General features: G+C 43.1%; 1 pseudogene; it reads right to left on the bottom strand.

Moving 5' to 3' along the window:
- Positions 1-8,019: 8,019 nt before the first annotated feature.
- LOC123458676 lies at positions 8,020-20,071 on the bottom strand (annotated as a pseudogene).
- Between the last annotated feature and the right edge of the window lie 1,501 nt (positions 20,072-21,572).

Below are 21,572 nucleotides of genomic sequence, written 5' to 3' on the forward strand. Positions count from 1 at the left end.
AGTACATTTTTTAAATATATTTACATAGGCTTTATAAAACGTTTTGATTTTGAACTGCTTCTAATGTATTCTGCTTCCTTAACTATGTCTGTACTTGTTATAGTAGCAACTGCTGTGTGTGATACTCAAGTTTCCACTTATCGAATCCTGAATTTGCTGGCTACTTACTTTCCCTTTTCCTTCCCATTCCTGAAGAATCGAGTTTTTACCCCCAAGTCATCTCAGATGAGGTGAAACTTGAGGCTGTGTCAGCAGGCTCTGAGCAGGAGCTACTTGGGGACAGCCACAAGCATTGCTGCCTATCCCTGGAAGGGCCTCTCATGCCTTTTACCTCAGCATTCTCACTACCATATGTGCTAATCCTGGACTTCGTGGGGTTAGTATTAGTTTAAAAACAGAGAGAAATAAGAGTGATTTTAGGTTCACAGAAAACTGAGCCAAAACTAGAGAAATCTCACATACCCATCCTCCACCAACTTGCTCTCTCCCATTACCAACATTCCACACCAAAATTGCACACAGTCTGTGAGCCTAGACTAATACTTCATTCTCACCCAAAGGCCAAGATTTACATTAGAGTCTCACTCGGTTTCATAAGGTGTAATGACATAATCTCTCATCCCATTATCATGAAGGGTCATTCTAACGCCACAAAAAAAATCCCTGTGTTCCTGGGCTGGAGAGAGGGCTTAGTGGTACAGGCGCTTGTCTGCAAAGTCAAAGGACCTCAGTTTGATTCCCCATTACCCATGTAAGCCAGATGCACAAGGTGGCACATGCATCTAGAGTTCGTTTGCAGTGGCTAGAAGCCCTGGTACACCCATTCTCTCTCTCTCTCATTCGCTCTCTCCCTCCGTCCTCTTTTCCCTCTGTCAAATAAATAAATAAAAAATAAATTAAATTTAAAAAAACTCTGTTCTCATCTTCCTTTACATATTCATCCACCAATTGGGAGTCTTCTTATGTTTGCTTGTCTTTAATTCTTTACTAGATGCTGTGTCTTATAACACTGATTCATAACAGCCAGTATTACTCAAATCAGTTTTAACAGTGATGAGTGTATTTATTCTGCTTTCTGATATATTTCCTTTCTTGCATAGTTAATAAAGTATGTACTGTCAATGTATTTGTTATTTATAAAATCAGAAAAAGTAGATTGATACTATAGATTCCACATTTGTTTTTATATTTTATATGTTTGAAATGCTTACAGAAAAGTTTTCTCATGGACAGTTAATCAAATATGTTAAGTAATCATAAATAATAAGACAGTAAATGGCTGTTGTCCACAAATAAGTCTACAATCAACAGAGAAGAAAGCCTATAACCTCTGGATAAGCAGTACTTTTCTTATAATACTAAGGGCTCATTTGGGATTCAACTAGGAAATAGGAGTTTCTCCTGTGTGGATCTGCCCACCAGGAGTAAGAATTGTGTGAAGTGAGAAGTCCAAAGATAGTCCAAGAACCCAGCAGGAGCACAACTAACTTAGATGCAAACCTGGAGAATGATGATAAAACCACACAGATATGGATGAGACAAGTAAAACATCCATGGTGAGAGTGAAAAGTGCAGTCCTTAGGAATTAAGAAGTAAAAAGTTGTGGCAGTTTCACAGCCATCAGTGTAAAGAAAAATGATTGTTGATCTCTGCACAGAAGCCCAAGATTTATAGACGAATTCCAAGTCAGTTAGGTCTATGTGAGCTGTGATGTGGTACTGGTACAAAAACAGACATGTAGATCAGTGGAACAGAATAGAGGACCCAGATGTAAGTCCAAGTAGCTATAGCCACCTGATTTCGACAAAAATGCCAAAAATACTCATTGGAGAAAAGACAGCCTCTTCAGCAAATGGTGTTGGGAAAACTGGATATATATCTGCAGAAGGATGAAAATAGATTCTTCTCTCTCACCATGCACAAGAATTAAGTCCAAATGGATTAAAGACCTTAACATCAGACCTGAAACTCCAAAACTGCTAGAGAGAAAAGTAGGGGAAACCCTTCAACATATTGGTCTTGGCAAAGACCTTCTGAATACAACTCCAATTGCTCAGGCAATAAAACCACAGATTAATCACTGGGACCTCATGAAATTACAAAGATTTTGCACTGCAAAAGACACAGTGAAAACAGCAAAGAGGCAACCTACAGAATGGGAAAAAATATCTTTGCAACTATGTATCTGATAAGAGGATTAATATCTAGGATATACAAAGAACTCAAAGTTAAATAATAAGGAATCAAACAAGCCAATCAAAAAATGGGCTATGGAGCTAAATAGAGCATTCTCAAAGGAAGAAATACAAATGGCATATAAACATCTAAAAGAATGTTCTACATAACTAGTCATTAGGGAAATGCAGATTAAAACTACATTGAGATTCCATCTCACTCCTGTCAGATTGGCCACCATCATGAAAACAAATGATCATAAATGTTGGCATGGATATGGAAAAAGAGGAAACCTTCAACACTGCTGGTGGGAATGCAATCTGGTCCAGCCATTGTGGACATCAGTGTGGAGGTTCCTAAAACAGCTAAAGATTGGTCTACCATATGACCCAGCTATAGCACTCCTAGGCATATATCTGAAGGAATCATCTCATTTCCTTAGAAGTATGTGCTCAACCATGTTTATTGCTGCTCAATTTATAATAGCTGAGAAATGGAACCAGACTAGATGTCCCTCAACTGATGAGTGAATAATGAAGATGTGGCACATTTATACCATGGAGTTCTACTCAGTGGTAAAGAAAAATGAAGTTATGAAATTTGCAGAAAAATGGATGGACCTGGAAAGGATTATACTAAGTGAGGTAACCCAGGCCCAGAAATCCAAGCACCACATGTTCTCTCTCATATGTGGATCCTAGCTACAGATGATTGGGCTTCTGTGTGAGAAGGAAAATACTTAGTAGCATAGGCCAGTAAGTTAAAAAGGAGATATAAAGGGAAGAGAAAAGAAGGGAGGAGGGTACTTAATAGGTTGATATTGTATATATGTAAGTACAATGATTGTGATGGAGAGGTAATATGATGGAGAATGGAATTTCAAAGGGGAAAGTGTGAGAGGTAGGTAGGGAATTACCATGGGATAGTATTTTATAATCATGGAAAATGTTAATAAAAATTTAAGAAAATAAAATAATAACATAAAATTTTAAAAAGAAAATGAGCAAGAAAAAAAAAAAAGAAAAGAAAATGTGTTCTTTTGTCAGTCAGGTTTGCACGGGGAAGACCCGATTGGTTTGTAGATTTGAAAGGCAAGCTCCAGGGCCAGCCTGCCTGGGCATACTGCCTATACTTCCTCCAAGTATTGACCTTGGCCTTCTCTCCCAGGAGTGGAGAATAGATGTGTGTATAGCACCACCAAGGCAGCTGTGATAGGCCTCACAAAGTCCGTGGCTGCAGACTTCATCCAGCAGGGAATCAGGTGCAACTGTGTGCGCCCAGCGAATCGGAAGAACACAGCCTTTGGGACATCCTATCTTCATGTGAGCAACATCTCATATGCTGGTCCACCACGTGCCATCTGAGATGTGTGGCCTTGCTAAGGTACTTGGCCAGCTGTATGCTGGGAAGATCCCATGCCTCCTGTGAGAAGCAGCAGATGTGAAGGAGTTAACACCTTGTCCCACTCCACACCACTGGACCCCTTTAGAATCAAGTGGCAGAGGCTTCCAGAGCCTTGTGTTGTGGAAGCACACCAGGGGAGCTCAGCAGCACAGAGATGTAAAGGGGACCATTCCCACCAGGCAGCAGGGAGAGTCCAGGAGCCTCTCTGAATACATGAGTCACCAGAACCATGAACTCACCTGGCTCATATGGAAGGAAGACTTAACCTTAGCTCATGCTGTGAAAAAAGGACCAGTAATCTTTGGCCCATTTTCTAACTGTAACTTTACTGGTGCACATTCTCACCTCACTTGCTCATAATTTGGAGGTGGATGATTCCTGCCACAAAGACAGGACACAGGCGCTGCTTTGAGCATTTGGCCTATGTGGATCCTGGGGAATTGAACTTGGGTCCTTTTGGCTTTGCAGGCCTTAACTTTAACCTTAACCACTAAGCCATCCCTCCAGCCCAATAAAACATTTTTAAAGAAAGAATTATGACTGTCCTCTGGAAAGAAATATTGCTTATGCAGGATTAAGATTTTCAAATTTTCACAGCCAGCATGGGGTGGTTTGGAGAACTATTTTTTAAAATATTTTTTGGTTTGTTTTATCTTTATTTATTTATTTGAGAGTGAGAGCGAGAGAGGGGGGGGAAGAGAGAAAGAATGGGTGTGCCAGGGCTTCCAGCCACTGCAAATGATCTCCAGACATGTGTGCCCCCTTGTGCATCTGGCTAACGTGGGTCCTGGGGAATTGAACCTCAAACCAGGGTCCTTAGGCTTCACAGGCAAGCGCTTAACTGCTAAGCCATCTCTCCAGCCCTGGAGAACTATTTTTAAAAATAATTTATTTATTTATTTGCAAGCAGAAAGAGAAAGAATGGGTGTACCAGGGCTTCTAGCCACTGCAAATGAACTCTAGAAGCATAAGCCATCTGCATCTAGCTTACTTGGGTACTGGAAAATCAAACCTGGGTCCTTAGGCTTTGCAGACAAGCACCTTAACCACTAAGCCATTTCTCCAGCCCCTATGGAGAAGTATTTATAAATTACTCATGGAACATTTCCACACTTAATGGGCATGGCAAGCTTTGGAGAATGAGTTGATCCTTCTCCATATGAAAACCACTGACTGGCCAGGCGTGGTGGCACATGCTTTTAATCCCAGCATTCTGGAGGCAGAGGTAGACCAATTGCCATGAGTCCCGAGGCAACCCTGAGACTACATAGTCAATCCAGGTCAGCCTCGGCTAAAGTGATAACCTACCTCCAAAAAAAAAAAAAAAAAAAAAAAAAAAAAGCAGAAAGAAAGAAAGAAAGGGCCTGGCTTGATAGCACATGCCTTTCATCCCAGTACTCAGGAGCAGGAGCACAGGTACAAGGATCTCTATGAACTCAAGGCCTGTCTGAGACTACATACTGAATTCAGATCAGCCTTGGCTAGAGTCAACCCTACCTCAAAAAAAAAAAAAAAAAAAAAGAAAAGAAAAAAATAGGGCTAGAGGGATGGTTTAGCAGTTAAGGCATTTGTCTGCAAAGGTAAAAAACCAAGATTTGATTCCCCAGGACCCACGTAAGCCAGCTGCAGAAGGGGTCACACGTGTCTGGAGATCATTTGCAGAGGATAGAGCCCTGGCACACCCATTCTCTCTCTCTCTCCCTCGCCCCCCCCCCTCCTCTCTCTCTCATTCTCCCTCTTTTGCTCTGTCAAACAAACAAAGCAGGGGCTGGAGAGATGGGTTAAGGCATTTGCCTGCAAATCCTAAGGATCCAGGTTTAATTCCCCAGGACCCATGTAAGCCAAATGCATAAGGTGGTGCATGCATCTGGAGTTCATTTACAGTGGCTGAAGGCCCTTACATTCCCATTCCCTCCCTCCCTCTCTCCCTCCCTCTCTCTCTCCCTCTCTCTCTCCCCTTCTATCTATCTAATATATAAAATTAAATTTCAAAAAATAGATTAAAAACCATTTGCAAACAGGGTGTGGTATCAACACCTGTGACGAAAAGAAGACAGAGAAGAGTTAGGAAAACCACATGTCCTAAAAGAGCTCCTAAATATCCATAGTCCAAATCTGATTTTTAAATAAACCTTAAATAAAGGCAATTATGGACTTCCACCCAAATTACTTATTTTTATTTTAGTGTATGTGTATGATGTGCCTATCTGTGTGTGGATGCACGCATGCCACATCACGTGTGTGGAGGTCAGAGGCCAGCTCCTGGCATCCATCATCACCTTCAACCTGTTTGAGGCAGAAAAAGATCAGTTAAATTTGACTAAAGGTTTCCTGCTTATGTGCAGAATGTTTTTATTTTATTTATTTATTTATTTATTGTGGTTTTTCGAGGTAGGGTATCTCACTCTGGTCCAGGCTGACTTGGAATTAACTCTGTCATCTCAGGGTGACCTTGAACTCATGGCAATACTCCTACCTCTGCCTCCCGAGTGCTGGGATTAAAGGCGTGCACCACCACCCCCGGCTTATTATTCTTTATTTTTTAATTTTTTTGGTTTTTCGAGGTAGGATCTCACTTTAGGTTATGCTGACCAGGAATTCACTGTGTAGTCTCAGGGTGGCCTTGAACTCATTCACAGTGATGCTCCTCCCTCAGCCTCCTGAATGCTATTATTAAAGATGTGTGCGACAACGCTCGGCCAGAATGTTGGTTTTAATGGGAAAAAAGAACAGTGACTAGGGTGGGAAGAAGTTGATTTAGTTCTAGATACATTGAAGTTTCAGATAATGGATACCAAATTGTAGTAGCATTTCGGATGATATGAATTAGAAGCCAACACATATTAGACCAATTGAGGATCGGGCAGTCAATGACACAGAAATGTTGACAGAATCATGAGAGCAAGAACCTGAAGAAAGGCCAAAGACTTTGATAAGAGAGTAGGAGAAGAGATACAGACAGGCAGGGAGAGTGAGCAGAGCTAAGAGAGCCTGGATCTTGCCATCTTCCTGGGGCTAGGACACAATTACAAATGAGACCACCCCCAAGGGCTAAAGCTCCCTCTGAGGGGAAGACTTATTCCCCAGCAGACTTTTACAGGAATCTTATGGGTTGGCCCAGACGGAATCTAAGAAGCACAGATGGTATGTCAGAGGAAGAAGGGAGAGAACCAAATATGTTAAGAATATTAAAATTAAATTAAGAGAAATGGCAAAATTACAGTGAACTATTACAAGTCAGAAATAAAACAGGAAAGGTTTTATCCCTTTTTTTGATATTAATAACCATGAATGGGATACTGCTACTTTTCAGTTGAAGGGATTTATAGCGTATAATGCTAATCATAATTGTGTTTGTGTATGTGTGTTGTGGGATCTAGCTGAGGGGTAGAGTACTTGCCTAGCATGCCCAAGGCTCTAAAGTTGATCCCTAGAGAGCAAAACAACACCCCCTAAAATTCTCACCACTTATAATATAAACTTTCTCTCTGTTTCCAAGAAAAAACTTAAAGAATGTGTCTTAAGCATTCTACCTAGATTTTTCTTGATTACACAAATCTAAATTATTATTAGCTGAAAGTAAAGCAAACAAAAACTCCAAATTCTAAGATTCCTAAAACTATCAGATACGTATAGAAAAGAACATTAAAGGGCTGGAGAGATGGCTCAGTAGTTGAAGATGGTTATTTGCAAAGCTTGACAACTTGGGGTGCAGCCCCACCCCCAGTATCCATGCAAAGCCAACTAGATGCACAAAAAGATGTGTGTACCTGGAATTTATATTCAGTGGTAGGAGGCCCTGACTCACCCATTCTGTATCTCTCTCTCTCAAACAAATATTTGAAAAGTTTTTTTTAAAGATTACATAATTCCATTAGTAGCTGTGAAAAAAAAAAAAAGAAAGAAAGAAAAAGAAACTCAACACCTGTAAGCTTCACATCTAATTGAGGAGAGAGAAGTCTGACATACCAAAGCATTTTCTACTGAAATTCCTTGTGTGTGGATGCATATACACAGAGAGGCCGGAGGCTGATATTGGTTATTTTCCTCAATTGTTCTCCACTTTATTTACTGAGGTACAGCCTCCTACTTGAATCCAAAGCTGCCTAGTGTAGCCAACTTGCCCCAGAGACTTCCTTATCTCTGCCTCCTGCATGCTGGGATTACAACTCAGCCACCATCCCATCTGGTATAATATAAATGGGTGCTGAGCACCTGAACTCTGGTCCTCACCCTGTATGGTAAGCACTTTATCAACTGAGCCATCTCTCCAGGCTCCTAAATTCTCACTGAAACATTTTGGCTAGTAATTTGAGGCTACTGATAAGGCCATTTAAGCTGCCAACTTACTGGCCTTTTCCCCCCAATTTATTTAGGTAACAATTCTCATTAAAGCAAACATCCAACAGGTGAACTGTCTTGTTTCAGCCTGTATGAAATTTATTGTGGTGTATTAATACTCACCAAATGATACACTTTAATAGAGCCATCACAATTTGAAGATTCACCTTTTTCTCTACTTTCTAAAATCTAAGCAGAAAACGGAACTTGTCAAAAATGAGTTAATTCTCATTTAGAAAGATCAGATATAGAAGAAGGAATTACCTACCAGTCTGAAAATGGTATATGAATGACTGTTTCTTTGATTCATTTTGGTTATTCCATTATGTCTGTTTTCGGTAAAAATGAATTATATTTCTGCTGCATATATATTAAACTAAAAAAAAAAAAAACCCATCACTTTTTTCCCAGTCTATTGATAACAAGTGTAGTCCAAGAGTATTGTATTTTAGCTTAATGGTCTTACTTTCTCCCTTGGAGAGCCACTGCAGAGCCATTTCTGATGTAGAAACCACTTCCTCTGTGAGATCAGCAAAATACACATTCCTCTTAAAATGGTTTAATCATGGAAAGATGAGAGAAACAATCAGTTTGCTTTTCAAAAAGAAGTTGCAACTTATTGTAGAATTCATCTGTGAGTGTTAAAAAATGGAAGCAGGTGCTAGAGAGATATCTCAGTGGTTAAGGTGCTGGTTTGCAAAGCCTAAGGAGTTTGATTCCCCATTACCTACATAAAACCAAATGCACAAGGTGCTCATGCATCTGCAGTTCATTTACAATACCTAGAGAACCTGGTGTGCCGATTCTCTTTCTCCTTCCAATAAATAAAAAGAAACATTGTTTTGTAGAAAACAGCAATGTATCCATAAAATTCACAAAAGTGCATATGTTACAGTACACCAGATTCTATCCTGATTCAAGTTTTTTTTTTTAAATATTTTTCATTAATTTATTTGAAAGAGAGAGACACAGAGAGGGAATGGGTGTGCCAGGCCCTCCAGCCACTGCAAACAAACTCCAGATGCATGTGCCACCCTGTGCATCTGGCTTACATAGGACCTGGGAAATCAAACCAGGGTCCTATGGCTTTGCAGGCAAATCCTTAACTGCTAAGCCATCCCTCCAGCCCTGATTCAATTTTTCTATTGTCAGCACTTAAACCAAAATATTCCAGCTGCTAATACATTGAAACTACACACAGTGACTCAAAGGTGTATCTCCACAAATATTTAGAATATGAAAAAGAAAGGAAAAAAACCCAGAAACTGGAAAAATTTTATATCATTCCAAACAATGCAAATAAGCACATGTGTTGGAGTCACCTTAATTCTATTACTCACATTAATGTCTTCCCAAATTATCAGTGGTTTCACTTTCTGAGTGTTACAAAGTAAATCTGTAATGGTTTCATTATATAGTTCCATGTAAGATACCCATAAGAGAAACTCTCTCTCTCAGGAAGCTAAGACAAAAAAATAGTTTAACATATTAGAGAGCACCCAATTATACAACATAATCTTGCATGTCTGTTTTCTAATATTACAGAGGAAAAGAAAGTTATTTTTATGAAACAAGCAAAAACCATGGTTATATATTAATAATACTCAAAATCAAGAGGGCTATTGCAGAAATAATAAAAGTATGCTATCATGAAGAACAGAGAACTCAATCCAACTGTCTAGGCTCAAAATAAAATCCTAATACTTAACCTTAACAAAAATGCTCATTTAAAATCAGGCCTTACCTAATGAGCATGGGGAGTCTGGCCTTCTGACTCCTTTCTATTTTTACCTACACTGTTACTGTTCCTTAGTCATCACTGGTGGAAATGCTGAACTAACCATTTGACAAGAATTCTTTAGTACTTAACTCAGTTGACTTTTTGTGGAGAATATTCCTGTCGCATGACTCCATGGGAAGAATGACACAAGTTTAAGCTTTATAAAGTATGTGTGATAAAAGTGAAACAGTGCTATCCCTTTCTTCTTTTCGCACAGAATCAAGAGGAAGTTTCAAGCCTGTTTTATCCATAATTACAAGAGGAAGACACTAATTTCTATCCAGTTATTATTAGTTTACCCATCTTTGTAAGAACTCAGTGAAATTACAACCTTCTTAATTTTTTGAAAAATGTCATGTATAGCTCTCAGGATGATTCCTAAACAATTTGTGAACCCATCATGGTATGTGTTTTTCCAGATGCAGTCTGCCCATAGGCAAATACAGTACCTGTAACAAACAAAAGAAATGAGCTCAAAGCATACACACAAACGTTTGAAATACTCCTGTAGTGAGTAAGACTAACAATGCTGCGGGATGGACCCAAAGACTTAAAATGCTTCTGCAGCACAAGGTGAATACAAACCACTGTTGCCTTGTATGGCAGAATCGATGATCGGTACTGCGGTTTCATCACATACATTTTAGTCATTTCATTACTATGAAAGACACGATCTAAAAAGAAGATAGAAGTTAAAGAAATCAACTGTGTTTTCACTGAATGAGTAATTTACCAAAGATATTGAACATTGTCAGGATATTGAATGGTGCCATGTTTAAGCAGTATCTTATCAACTTTTTTCTTTTCTGAAATACCCTTCTCAAAGGTTGAATGTGTTGGTTCTCATGAACAAAAACTACTCAACTCTATCTTTTTTTTTATTTGTTTGTTTTGTTTTTCGAGGTAGGATCTCATTCTGGTCCAGGCTGACCTGGAATTAACTATGCAATCTGAGGTTGGCCTTGAACTCTCGGTGATCCTACCTCTGCCTCCAAAGTGCTGGGATTAAAGGCGAGCACCACATGCCTGGTAACTCTATCATTTTCAACAGGCAGTAGACTGCAGTGATTGTATATGGGGTTCAGGGCTGTCTGGGTACCAATCTTGCTTTTTGTAGCCCAGGTTGACCTTGAACTCCTGATGTTCCGGCTTTACTACAGGGATTAGAGGCTACTAGGACTCTTAAAAGCTAATTTTGATGCTGTTGTACCGGCTTTACTACAGGGATTAGAGGCTACTAGGACTCTTAAAAGCTAATTTTGATGCTGTTGTAAGCTTGCCAAAACTGAAGGATTTACTCCCATCAATCTGACAAATAGCATTACTGTCAGTTTTCCAATAAACATGAGTAGCTTCTTCCAGTCCTTCCCTAAAATAATAATAAAAACAAAACATTAGGACAATATAATTGATCACAGAAATCACGTGACAGTAAAGCTCAGTGAAAATATTTCATGTGGTGGAGGATATTTTAACCAATGGGAAAATACATAAGAGAACGATGGAAAGACTGCTTTGGAAGGCTTGAGTGCTGAAGTAGGGTTTAGTGACTATTTTCATTGGAGTTCCTAAATGAAGTGCTTCACTCCCACCTAAGTACCTGCACTGGAAGGAACAGATACAGACTGAAACTGATTATGTCCTTCGGAAGGCTTCACTGCTAAAGTGGGATTTAGCGACCTCTTTCTCAAAGGAGTTTCTGAATGAAGTGTACACTCCCAGCCAAATTGTAAGGAATAGATACAAAATGCGAGGCTGATTATGTTCTTCTTGCTTTAAACCCTTACAAGCCTTCTGGAGCCAGGGGTAGTGGCATAAGGCTTTAACCCCCACTTGCAAGGCAGAAGTTGGAAGATTGCCATGAGTTCAAGATCACCCTGAGACTACATAGTAAATTTCGGATCAGCCTGGGCTAGAGCGAGACCTATCGCGAAACACCAAGAAACAAGGAAACAAACAACAAAAACCTTCTTGAAATTTCTGAAATACCTGATATGCCACAAGATACATGAGTCACCTCCCTTCTCTCTTCCATGTCACTTTCTCCTAAATTCATGCACACATGCCAAGTATCACATTGACCAACCAATCTGATCAGGGTCTCTGTTTCCATTAACTAACCAACTAACCTGTTACAGTCCGGTTCGCATTGCTGGTAGAAATCACCCAACCAAGAGCAGCTTCTGGGAAAAAGAGGTTTATTTGGCTTACAGGCTCGAGGGGAAGCTCCACGATGGCAGGGGAAAACGATGGCATGAGCAGAAGGTGGACACCACCCCCTGGCCAACATAAGATGGACCACAGCAACAGGAGGTGTGCCAAACACTGGCATGGGGAAACTGGCTATAAAGCCCATAAGCCCGCCCCCAACAATACACTCCCTCCAGGAGGCATTAATTCCCAAATATCCATCAGCTGGGAACCTAGCATTCAGAACACCTAAGTTTATGGGGGACACCAGAATCAAACCACCACATAACCTATTCTTTCATTCATAAAGTGTCAGGATTTTCCTGACACCCAACCTGCCCCTCCCAAACTGTCATCTCTCCACAGGTCTAATGACTTACTTCTCCAACCATCCTGCCTGTCACCATGTTTGCCTTATGGAGACACCTTTTCCCCCAAATTAGAGTGAGCTTATTAAACTCCGGACATTCCTGATTTTGTGAATCACACAGTAGTAGTGTTCTGATATCCACTTCCCACACCCTTTTCCTTCTGGCTTTTCAAATCTGCGGACCCAGCTGGCTTCTTTTCTGTTCCGGTCCACAGGTCCACAGATAGGGAAGGCAGTGTGTGGAGTGCCCACCCCCCAAACCAGGACTGGAGCGGGGAGGCACTGACAGCCGCCAGCCCTGCGTGGAGCCCGCGGCCAGGCCCAGCACCCCTCCTGTTACAGAGGGGCCTCACCCGCATGCACACAGCCACCTCCTCCACCATCTGGCCTGGCTGAGACCCAATAAACAAGGAAAATGAACTCCATAGCTGCCTCCACATGGCTGGGCTTTCACTGCACCTAATGGAAGTTTAAAATTTGCCTAACGACACTCTGGTTCAGCAGCAGTATTGTGATGTCACGGCTGCGGAGTGGACTCAGGACATGGCTTAGTGCTTAAGGCACTAGACTGCAAAGCCAAAGGACTCAGGTTTGATTCCCCAGGACCCACATAAATCAGATGCACAAGGTGGTGCATGTGTCTGGAGTTCCTTTGCAACAGATACAGGACCTGGTATGCCTACTCTTTCTCTCTCTCTCCCTCTCTGCCTCATTCACTCTCTAATAAATAAATTAATAATACTTTTTTTAAAATTGTGGGTTGGAGAGATGGCTTAGCAGTTAAGTACTTGTCCTTGAAGCCTAGGGATCCTGGTTCAAGGGTTGATTCCCCAGGACCCATGTAGGCCAGATGCATGAGGTGGCACATACATCTGGAGTTCATTTGCAGTGGGTGCACATTCTCTCCCTCTCTCTCTCAAATAAATAAATAAAAAGAATTATGACTAGGTATAGAGAGGTGGCTTAGGGGCTAAACTGCTTGCCTACAAAGCCTAACGACCATGGTTCAATCCCGCAGTACCCACCTAAAGCCAGATACACAGTGGAACATGCATTTGAAGTTCATTTGCAAAGTGTGGAGGCCCTAGCACACGTGCTCCCCCACTCTTTCTTTGTGTCACTCTTTCTGCTTGTAAATAAATAAATAAATAAAACTGTTAGAAATTTTATTTAATTATTTATTTGAGAGAGGGAAACAGCAGATAGACAGAGAGTACCCACGTAAAGCCAGATGCACCAAGTGGCACAAGCATCTGGAATTTGCAGAAGCTAGAAGCCCTGGCATGCCCATTCTTTCCCCCTCCCTCTCTCCCTCCCTCCCTCCCTCTCTCTCTCTCTCTCTCTCTCCCCCCCCCTCTCTGCAAATAAATAAATACAATTTTTTTAAAGAAAGAAAATGCAGTAATAGAATAGAGTAAGTGGGAAAAAGATGAGCCCAAGATAATAGAGCTGTGTGGCCTATTGCAAATGAAGACTACTTTAAATATTTGTAGTCACCATTACTAAGAATCTTTTACAATATGAATAACTCTCAAGGATGGACCAAAGGAAAGAGTTAATAGAAATGGAAGTTTCTGGGCTAAGATGGCTCAGCAGTTAAAGGTGCTTGTAGGTTTAATCCCAAGCCACACATGTAAGTCAGATACAGTAAGTGTTGCAGCAAGTGGCCTTGGCACATCATGTGCAAACACACACACACACAAATAAATTTATAAAAAACATAAAAATAAAAGAAATCAAAGCTTCTTCATGAATCAAGTGTATACTGAAAGTGGTACTTCTTTTAGATAGAACATTAACATTTTCCATGATTATAAAAAGTATCCCATGGTAATACCCTCCCCCCTACTTTCCCCTTTGAAATTCCATTCTCCATCATATCCCCTCCCCATCTCAATCAGTCTCTCTTTATTTTGATGTCATGGTCTTTTCCTCCTCTTATGATGGTCTTTGAGGTAGTGTCAGGCACTATGAGGTCATGGATATCCAGGCCATTTTATGTCTGGAGGGAGCATGTTGTACGGAGTCCTACCCTTCCTTTGACTCTTACATTCTTTCCGCCACCTCTTCCGCATTAGACCCTGAGCCTTGGAAGGTGTGATCGAGATGTTACTCAGTACTCCAGCCACTTCTTTCCAGCACTATGATACCTTCTGAGATATCCCAAAGTCACTGCCATCTGAAAAGGTAAGATTCTCTACCCAAAGTGAGAGTAGCATTAATATAAGGGTATAAATATTAAGAGAAGTGCTTACTGAGCAGTTTGATAAGCATACTACATATATATTTCCAGACATCAGCGGATGTTACACCCCTATGGCTCATGACTACCCGTTTTAAGTTTTCACTATCAGGGATGTTTCCCCTCATGGAGCGGGCCTCCAGTCCAATTGGAGGGCAGTTGGTTTCCACCATGACAGACGTGCCACTATTGCACCCGTTTGTTCATTTGGCCTGGCTGGCCAATTATAAGGCTTGTAGTGTCCACTGTTGAGTATCTTCACTGATGGTATCTCTTTCTCCCATTGAACTGCATGTAGAATGGCTTCTTCCAGCTTTCTGTCAGCTGGTCTACATGCAGAAGGTATCAGCTCAGTTCCAGCATGATTTCTCAGTGGCCTTGCAGCCCAAGTGTGGGAAATCTTCAGCAATAGGGTTTTACCATCTATTCCTGGTGGGAAACCAAGGGCCTCAGCAGTGGTCTATAATGTTTTGGGGGTATCAGGGACCTCCCTGGCCAACAAGTCACAGGAGATCTCATCCCTGGCACTGAAAATTTTTGAACAACGATCTATGGCTTCTGAGTGTTCCATTGTCCAAAACTGGAGGATTCCATATGATTTATTTGCATTCTCTTAGATTTGATTAGCCCACCCTCCACTTTTCCTTTACTCAGTCTTTTCCCTGACCTCACTTTGGGCCTTTTCACCCCCATTAATCTATTCTTCTACTTACATATATACAATACCATCGTATTAAGTACCCTCCTCCCTTCCTTTCTCTTCCCTTTATATCTACTTTTTAACGTACTGGCCTCTGCTACTGAGTTTTTCCTTCTCATGCAGAAGCCCAATCATCTGTAGCTAGGATCCACATATGAGGGAGAACATGTGGCACTTGGCTTTCTGGGTCTGGGTTACCTCACTTAGTATAATCCTTTCCAGATCCATCCATTTTCCTGAAAATTTCATAACTTCATTTTTCTTTACCACTGAGTAGAACTCCATTGTATAAATGTGCCACATCTTCATTATCCACTCATCAGTTGAGGGACATCTAGGCTGGTTCCATTTCCCAGCTATTATGAATTGAGCGGCAATAAACATGGTTGAGCACGTAATTCTAAGGAAATGATATGAGTTCTGAGGATATATGCCTAGGAGTGCTATAGCTGAGTCATATGATAGATCAATCTTTAGCTGTTTTAGGAACCTCCACATTGATTTCCACAATGGCTGGACCAGATTGCATTCCCACTAACAGTGTAGAAGGGTTCCTCTTTTCCCACAGCACTTTCATTTTTTTAAAATTCAAAATAATTTTTTTGTTGTTTATTTTTATTTGAGTGACAGAGAGAGAGATAGAAAGGGAGAGGGAAAGATAGAATGGGTGCACCAGGGCCTCCAGCCACTGCAAAAAAACTCCAGACACAAGTGCCCCCTTGTGCATCTGGCTTACATGGGTCCTGGGGAATCAAACCAAGGTACTTTGGCTTTGCAGGCAAATGCCTTAACCACTAAGCAATCGTCTCTCCAGCCCCAATCATGAGAATTTTGAAGTGTGAAGTCTAGGCTCCCAAGGATGACTTCCAGAACACTAACAACAGGTGGTTAAGAAATGTACAACTTTTGCTATACTCAAGAGGTTCCACAGGGCCTATAACAGCCCACAGCATCACGTAGAGGTTGGGGAAATGCCTCAGCAGTTATAGGCACTTGCTTGCAAAGCCTGACATCCTGGGTTCAATTCCACAGCCATCCAACTAAAGCTGGATGGCCATTCATTTACAACAATAAGAAACCATGGTGTGTGTCCCTCCCACCTTCTCTACACATAAGCAAATTAAGAGAGAGAGAGAGAGAGAGACTACAGGTGTGGTGGCACACACCTTTAATCCCAGCACCAGGGAGGCAGAGATAGGATAGACGTGAGGTCGAGGCCACCCTGAGACTACATAGTGAATTCCAGGTCAGCCTCGGCTAAAGTGAGACCTTACATCAAAAAGCCAAAAGAGACGGGGGGGGGGGGGGAGAGGGAGGGAGGGAGGGAGAGAGGGAGAGGGAGAGGGAGAGAGGGGGGGGAGAAGGACAGAGAGAGAGGGAGAGAGAGAGAGAGGAGATTAGGACTGTACCTGTCACCCAGAGAAGCCAGGTCGGGGACATATTTGGATAGAGAGCACAGAACATGGGCACCTACCTCCCTCAACTGCTGCTTGAGACAAGATCTCACTAAAGTCAACTACACCAACCTCACAATTGATTCTTCTGCCTCAGCCTGCTGAGGGCTGGGATGAAAGACATGTGCCCCTATGCTGCACCCCTTCTAGACAATCACAGGGCTGGCGACAACTCCACACAAGGCTGAGTCTGGAGGGGAAGTGCTTCCTGACACCCGCATTTGTCATGACTAACCCTGGCATCACCTGGACTGTCCTTGACAACAGAAAACAGCTAAAAATAGCAGGAAGATGCCTCAGCCTCACCCCTGTCTTTGAAACCTCTGGCAAATAATGTACTTGCTGGACTCCCCTTGCAAGACAGAACTCACTTGGGAGGAAGTTGGGGAGACGTTTTTAGTTTTCCATTATCTGCTGTGGAAGAATACACACTAGAAACAGGTGGTCAATACGCCCATTTGACTTAATCATAATGCCTTTTCATGGAGCTCCAAAACGGATGAGAAAGGAGCTGACTTTCATATGTTAGAACATATCCTACATCACTTTATGCCCCTAGTAGGGCATCAGTCCTAAGACCTTCTCCAGGGACGCTGCGCCAGCCTGGCCGCTCTGAGGTGGCAAGCTGTCTGGTTCCCTAGCCTGGGTCTACACCCAGGTCTTAGGTCTTCCCTACCCAAGCCAGCGGAGAGACACTGACAAATGCCAGTTTGCCTTTATTACTGTTCACTGTGCTTTCCTGCTGTGTTGTTTATTATTATTTTTTAAAATTTTATTTGTCTATTTGCAAGGAGAGGAAGGGAGGGAGGGAGGGAAGGGGAGGAGAGAAGATGAATATGAGAATGGGCGTGCCAGGCCTCCTGCCACTGGAAAGGAACTCCAGACATATGTGCCACCCTGTGGATATGGCTCTACATGGATGATGGGGAATGGAACCCAGGCTGTCAGGCTTGGCAAGTAAGTGTCCCCAAACGCAAAGACATCTCTCCAGCCCTCCGCTGTATTGTTTTAGATTGTAAACTTTAACAGTTTCTTTTTCATTGAATTCTCACTTCCAGTTTTGTGTCTTCTTTTCATTTTAATCCCCCAAGAGGTGTGTGTGTGTGTGTGAGTGTGTGTGTGTGTGTGTACGCACGCACGCACTCACCCCTTTTCTTGAAAGAATGGGTAATTTCAGTCTCCTGTTCAAGTAAATATCTTCACCAGACAGAAGTTGCTCATTGCTTCTCTGGTCTTTGTCAGTGTCACAGCACTTATCTTCCTCCCAAGCCAGGATATGGAAAATGGAGGTTTCAAGAGGTGTTTCTACCCCTCCCCATAAGCAAACTCAGGCCTGGGATCTTGGAATCAACACCTACTATGGGAGATTACAGGCCATAGATCGGAGCCAGACTCACAAAGGTGAGGCGAGCACAATGTCGCACATGTCCACTAGGTGTTTCAAGCCTCTGTGGAGATCTATTGCAGTGGCTGAGGCCCTGGCAAACCAATTCTCTCTCTCCCCCTCTAAAAGAAGAAAAGAAAACAAAAAGCTATGGACTTCAAACACCTCTGGGAAAAACAGAAGGCTTTAGACTTACAATGATGCACTGGAGGCCAAGTGAGCCATCTAGACAATGTTTTCTAAAAGGCTTCTTGCCAAAGACAATAAATTGCGCTTTCTAGGGGTAAATGAGGCATTCCAGAGACATCTCCAAGGTGTTATGGATAGCAATTGGGCTGTGCTTCCTTAGGGTCAAAAAGCTTGAGTCTTTACAACTCTCCTCTGATGCCTATGTCCCAACAGTGGCCCTGTAAAACCACTTCACAACTTTACTTGCTAAGGAAAATTCTTTAACTTTTAACTTTGTTTTACATTACACTCTAATTTAGAGAAGGGAGGGGTGGTTTCCTAGCCAACTGGGCTGAGTCCCTAAGTATGCGCACTCCATGTGGTCAGTCCAAAGGAAGTTAACTGCCATTCTGCCTTGAGGCAGAACAAGCCACACCTGTTTAAGACCTGCTTTTCCTTTCCTTTCCTTTCCCTCCTGCAAGCCCCTTTTCTATTTCTTTCTTTGTTTTCGACCTAGAATTTACTCTATAGTCCCAAATGCCCTTCAACTCCCAGTGATCATCCTACCTCAACTGGGATGAAAGGTGTGCACTATACCTTGCCCAGTTTCTCTTCCCTTCCCTCCCTTCCTCTCTCCCCCCACCTCTCTCTCTCTCTCTCTCTCACACACACACAGGCAGACACACACAGAAACAATGATACTGTGTGTGTGTATTGGGTGTGCCAAGGTCTCCATCCACTGCAAATGCAATCCAGACCCATGGACCATATTGCATCTAGCTTTTACGTGGGAACTGGGAAATTGAACCCAGGCTGCCAGGTTTTGCAAGCAAGCGCCTTTAGCCACTCTCTCCAAGTTCTGTTGCTATTTTTATTTTTTATTATTATTTTATTTATTTATTTATTTTGGTTTTGCGAGGTAGGGTCTCACAGTAGCTCAGGCTGACCTGGAATTCACTAATCTCAGGGTGGCCTCAAACTATGGGCGATCCTCCTACAGCTGCCTACCAAGTGCTGGGATTAAAGGCGTGGGCCACCACACTCGGCTTTTAAAAAATACTGTATTTACTTATTTTGAGAGAAACAGAGAGAGAGACTGGGCGCATCAGGGCCTCCAGCCACTGCAAACAAAACTCCAGATGCATGTGCCACCCTGTGCAGATGGTTTACCTGGGACCTGGGGAATTGAACGTGGGTCCTTTGGCTTTGCAGGCAAACACCTGAACCACTAAACCATACCTTCAGCACTTTATCACTTAATAACATTGCCAACTCTGCATCCTCCGTGGGTTCAACCTAAAATTCAGGTTAGCTTCGGAGTCCCCGAGCCCCGGCGTTGAAGGTAACTTACAAGTGAACTCTCCCAGGCAGGACAGACCCGTGTTAATTAAGTGGACAGTGAAATTTCCACAACTGACATTCTGCTTTCTTTACTGAACGGCGCCTCTATCGCAGGTACGGTTTATTGGGGGGGGGGGGGGTGAGAAGTTACTACAGCCAAGGGAAGGAATCTAGATAGGCCTAGTCCCCCGAGGTCAGCCCAGTGAAAGGCTGGAGACCAGGGCTACGACAGGAGGATGGCAGGAGAGCTGCCGCAGACGGAGGAGCGGGGTGTGCAGCCAGGGCGTGGGCAAAAGCCAGAAAGGAGGGTGTGTCGGAGGGACCTGTGCCAAAGGCTCTTTGGGGAGGGAAGCGGTGACTCACCTGGGCAGCTGAGTCTAGGCCATGAGCCAGAACCAAAGAGCAGCTTCCGGTAGCGCTGGAAGGCCTCGTCGGGGACGGTGAGCCGGGCTGCGCGGCCGATGCGGCATGGTAGCAGAACTGGAACATGTTGGGGTTCAGGGTGCAGCGCCCCTGGGACATGTGGATGTACTGGGGCCAGGGCCACAGGGCCGGGCCCAGCACGCCAACGCCGCAAGCAGCAGCAGCAGCCCATGGTTCCCCCAACCTCGCCCCGCAGCACCGGGCGCCCGAGCCCCACGTGAGAGCCCGGTCTCTTCAGCGTCGCCCGAGCGTGGAGGCCGGCGGGCCACGTGACCGCGGCCGCGCAGCCGCCCTTGAAGGGAAGACGCCCGCTTCCGCCCGCCCCTTGCACGCCGCTGGCCAATCAGGAGAGGCGCTTCGGCGCGGGAGGAAAAGGGCGCCGCCTCGCTGCCTGCTCATGCGATGGCTTGGCCTCCAGGAAGGCCTAAGGCCTTAAGGCAATTTCAGGAACTGAAAAACAGGCCTCAGTCATTGTTAAGTGTGAAGTGCTGCCAGGCAGAAAGGCACTGAACTTCGCAGTTCCGACCCATCCAGCAAGAAGGGAATGGCAAAATCCCAAGTATCATCTACTTATAAGGAAAAAGTGGTTTTGTTCTCTTTAGTTTGTTTTGGGGTTTTATCAAGGAAGGGTCTCACTCCATAGTCCCAGGCTAACTAAAAACTCGTAGCCATCTTGCCACGACCCTCCCCCCCCACCTCCTGACTTGGGATCAAAGGCATGCGCCCTCATGATTGGTGTAGGAAAAGAAAATGATAGAGGCACACCATTGCACCATTGGTTGCCTCCCACTGGGAATGATTATAAATACCCTATGCTTCTACCCTCATACCCCTTCCCTTCAGATAGGACTTTACACATCCTGGAGACAGAGAGAGAAAGTGAGAGAGTGTATGTGTATGTGTGTGTGTGTAAACTTGTAGAGCACTTTTAGCAAAGTAGCAAGAAACAAAATCCGTAGCATTCATACATTCCAACAATGAATTTACTGAGAAAGAATTCAGGAAAACTATACCTTATACTAGCTTGAAAAAAGGACCTAGGCGCTGGGTGTGGTAGCACACGCCTTTTATCCCAGCACTCGGGAGGCAGAGGCAGGAGGATTGCCATGAGTTCAAGGCCACCCTAAGACTACATAGTGAATTCCAGGACATCCTTGGTTTGAGTGAGACTCTACCTTGTAAAAAATAAGTAAATAAATAAAAGGAAATCTAGGGCTAAAGAGATGAGCTAGTTGTTCAAAGCACTTGCTTGCAAAATCTAATAGCTTGGGTTTGATTCCTCAATATCCAGATAAAGCCAGATGCACAGAGTGGTGCATATATCTATAGGTACTTTGCAATGGCTACAGGCCTTGGTGCTCATAATGATATTCTCTCTTTCTCTCTTTCTCTTTGTCTCTCTCTCTCTCTGTCTCTCTCCTTGCTCTTTCTTCCTTTCAAATAAGCAAATAAAATATTGTTTATAAAGAAGGAAAACTAGGGTCAAGGAGATGTCTCAATGGTTAAAGGCACTTGCTTGCAAAGTCTTAACAGCTTGGGTTAGATTCCCCAATACCCATGTCAAGCCAGATACACAAAGGGGCACATGGCTCTAGTTTTT

The sequence above is a fragment of the Jaculus jaculus genome, chromosome 2, assembly GCF_020740685.1.
Source record: "Jaculus jaculus isolate mJacJac1 chromosome 2, mJacJac1.mat.Y.cur, whole genome shotgun sequence".
NCBI classification, from domain to species: domain Eukaryota; kingdom Metazoa; phylum Chordata; class Mammalia; order Rodentia; family Dipodidae; genus Jaculus; species Jaculus jaculus.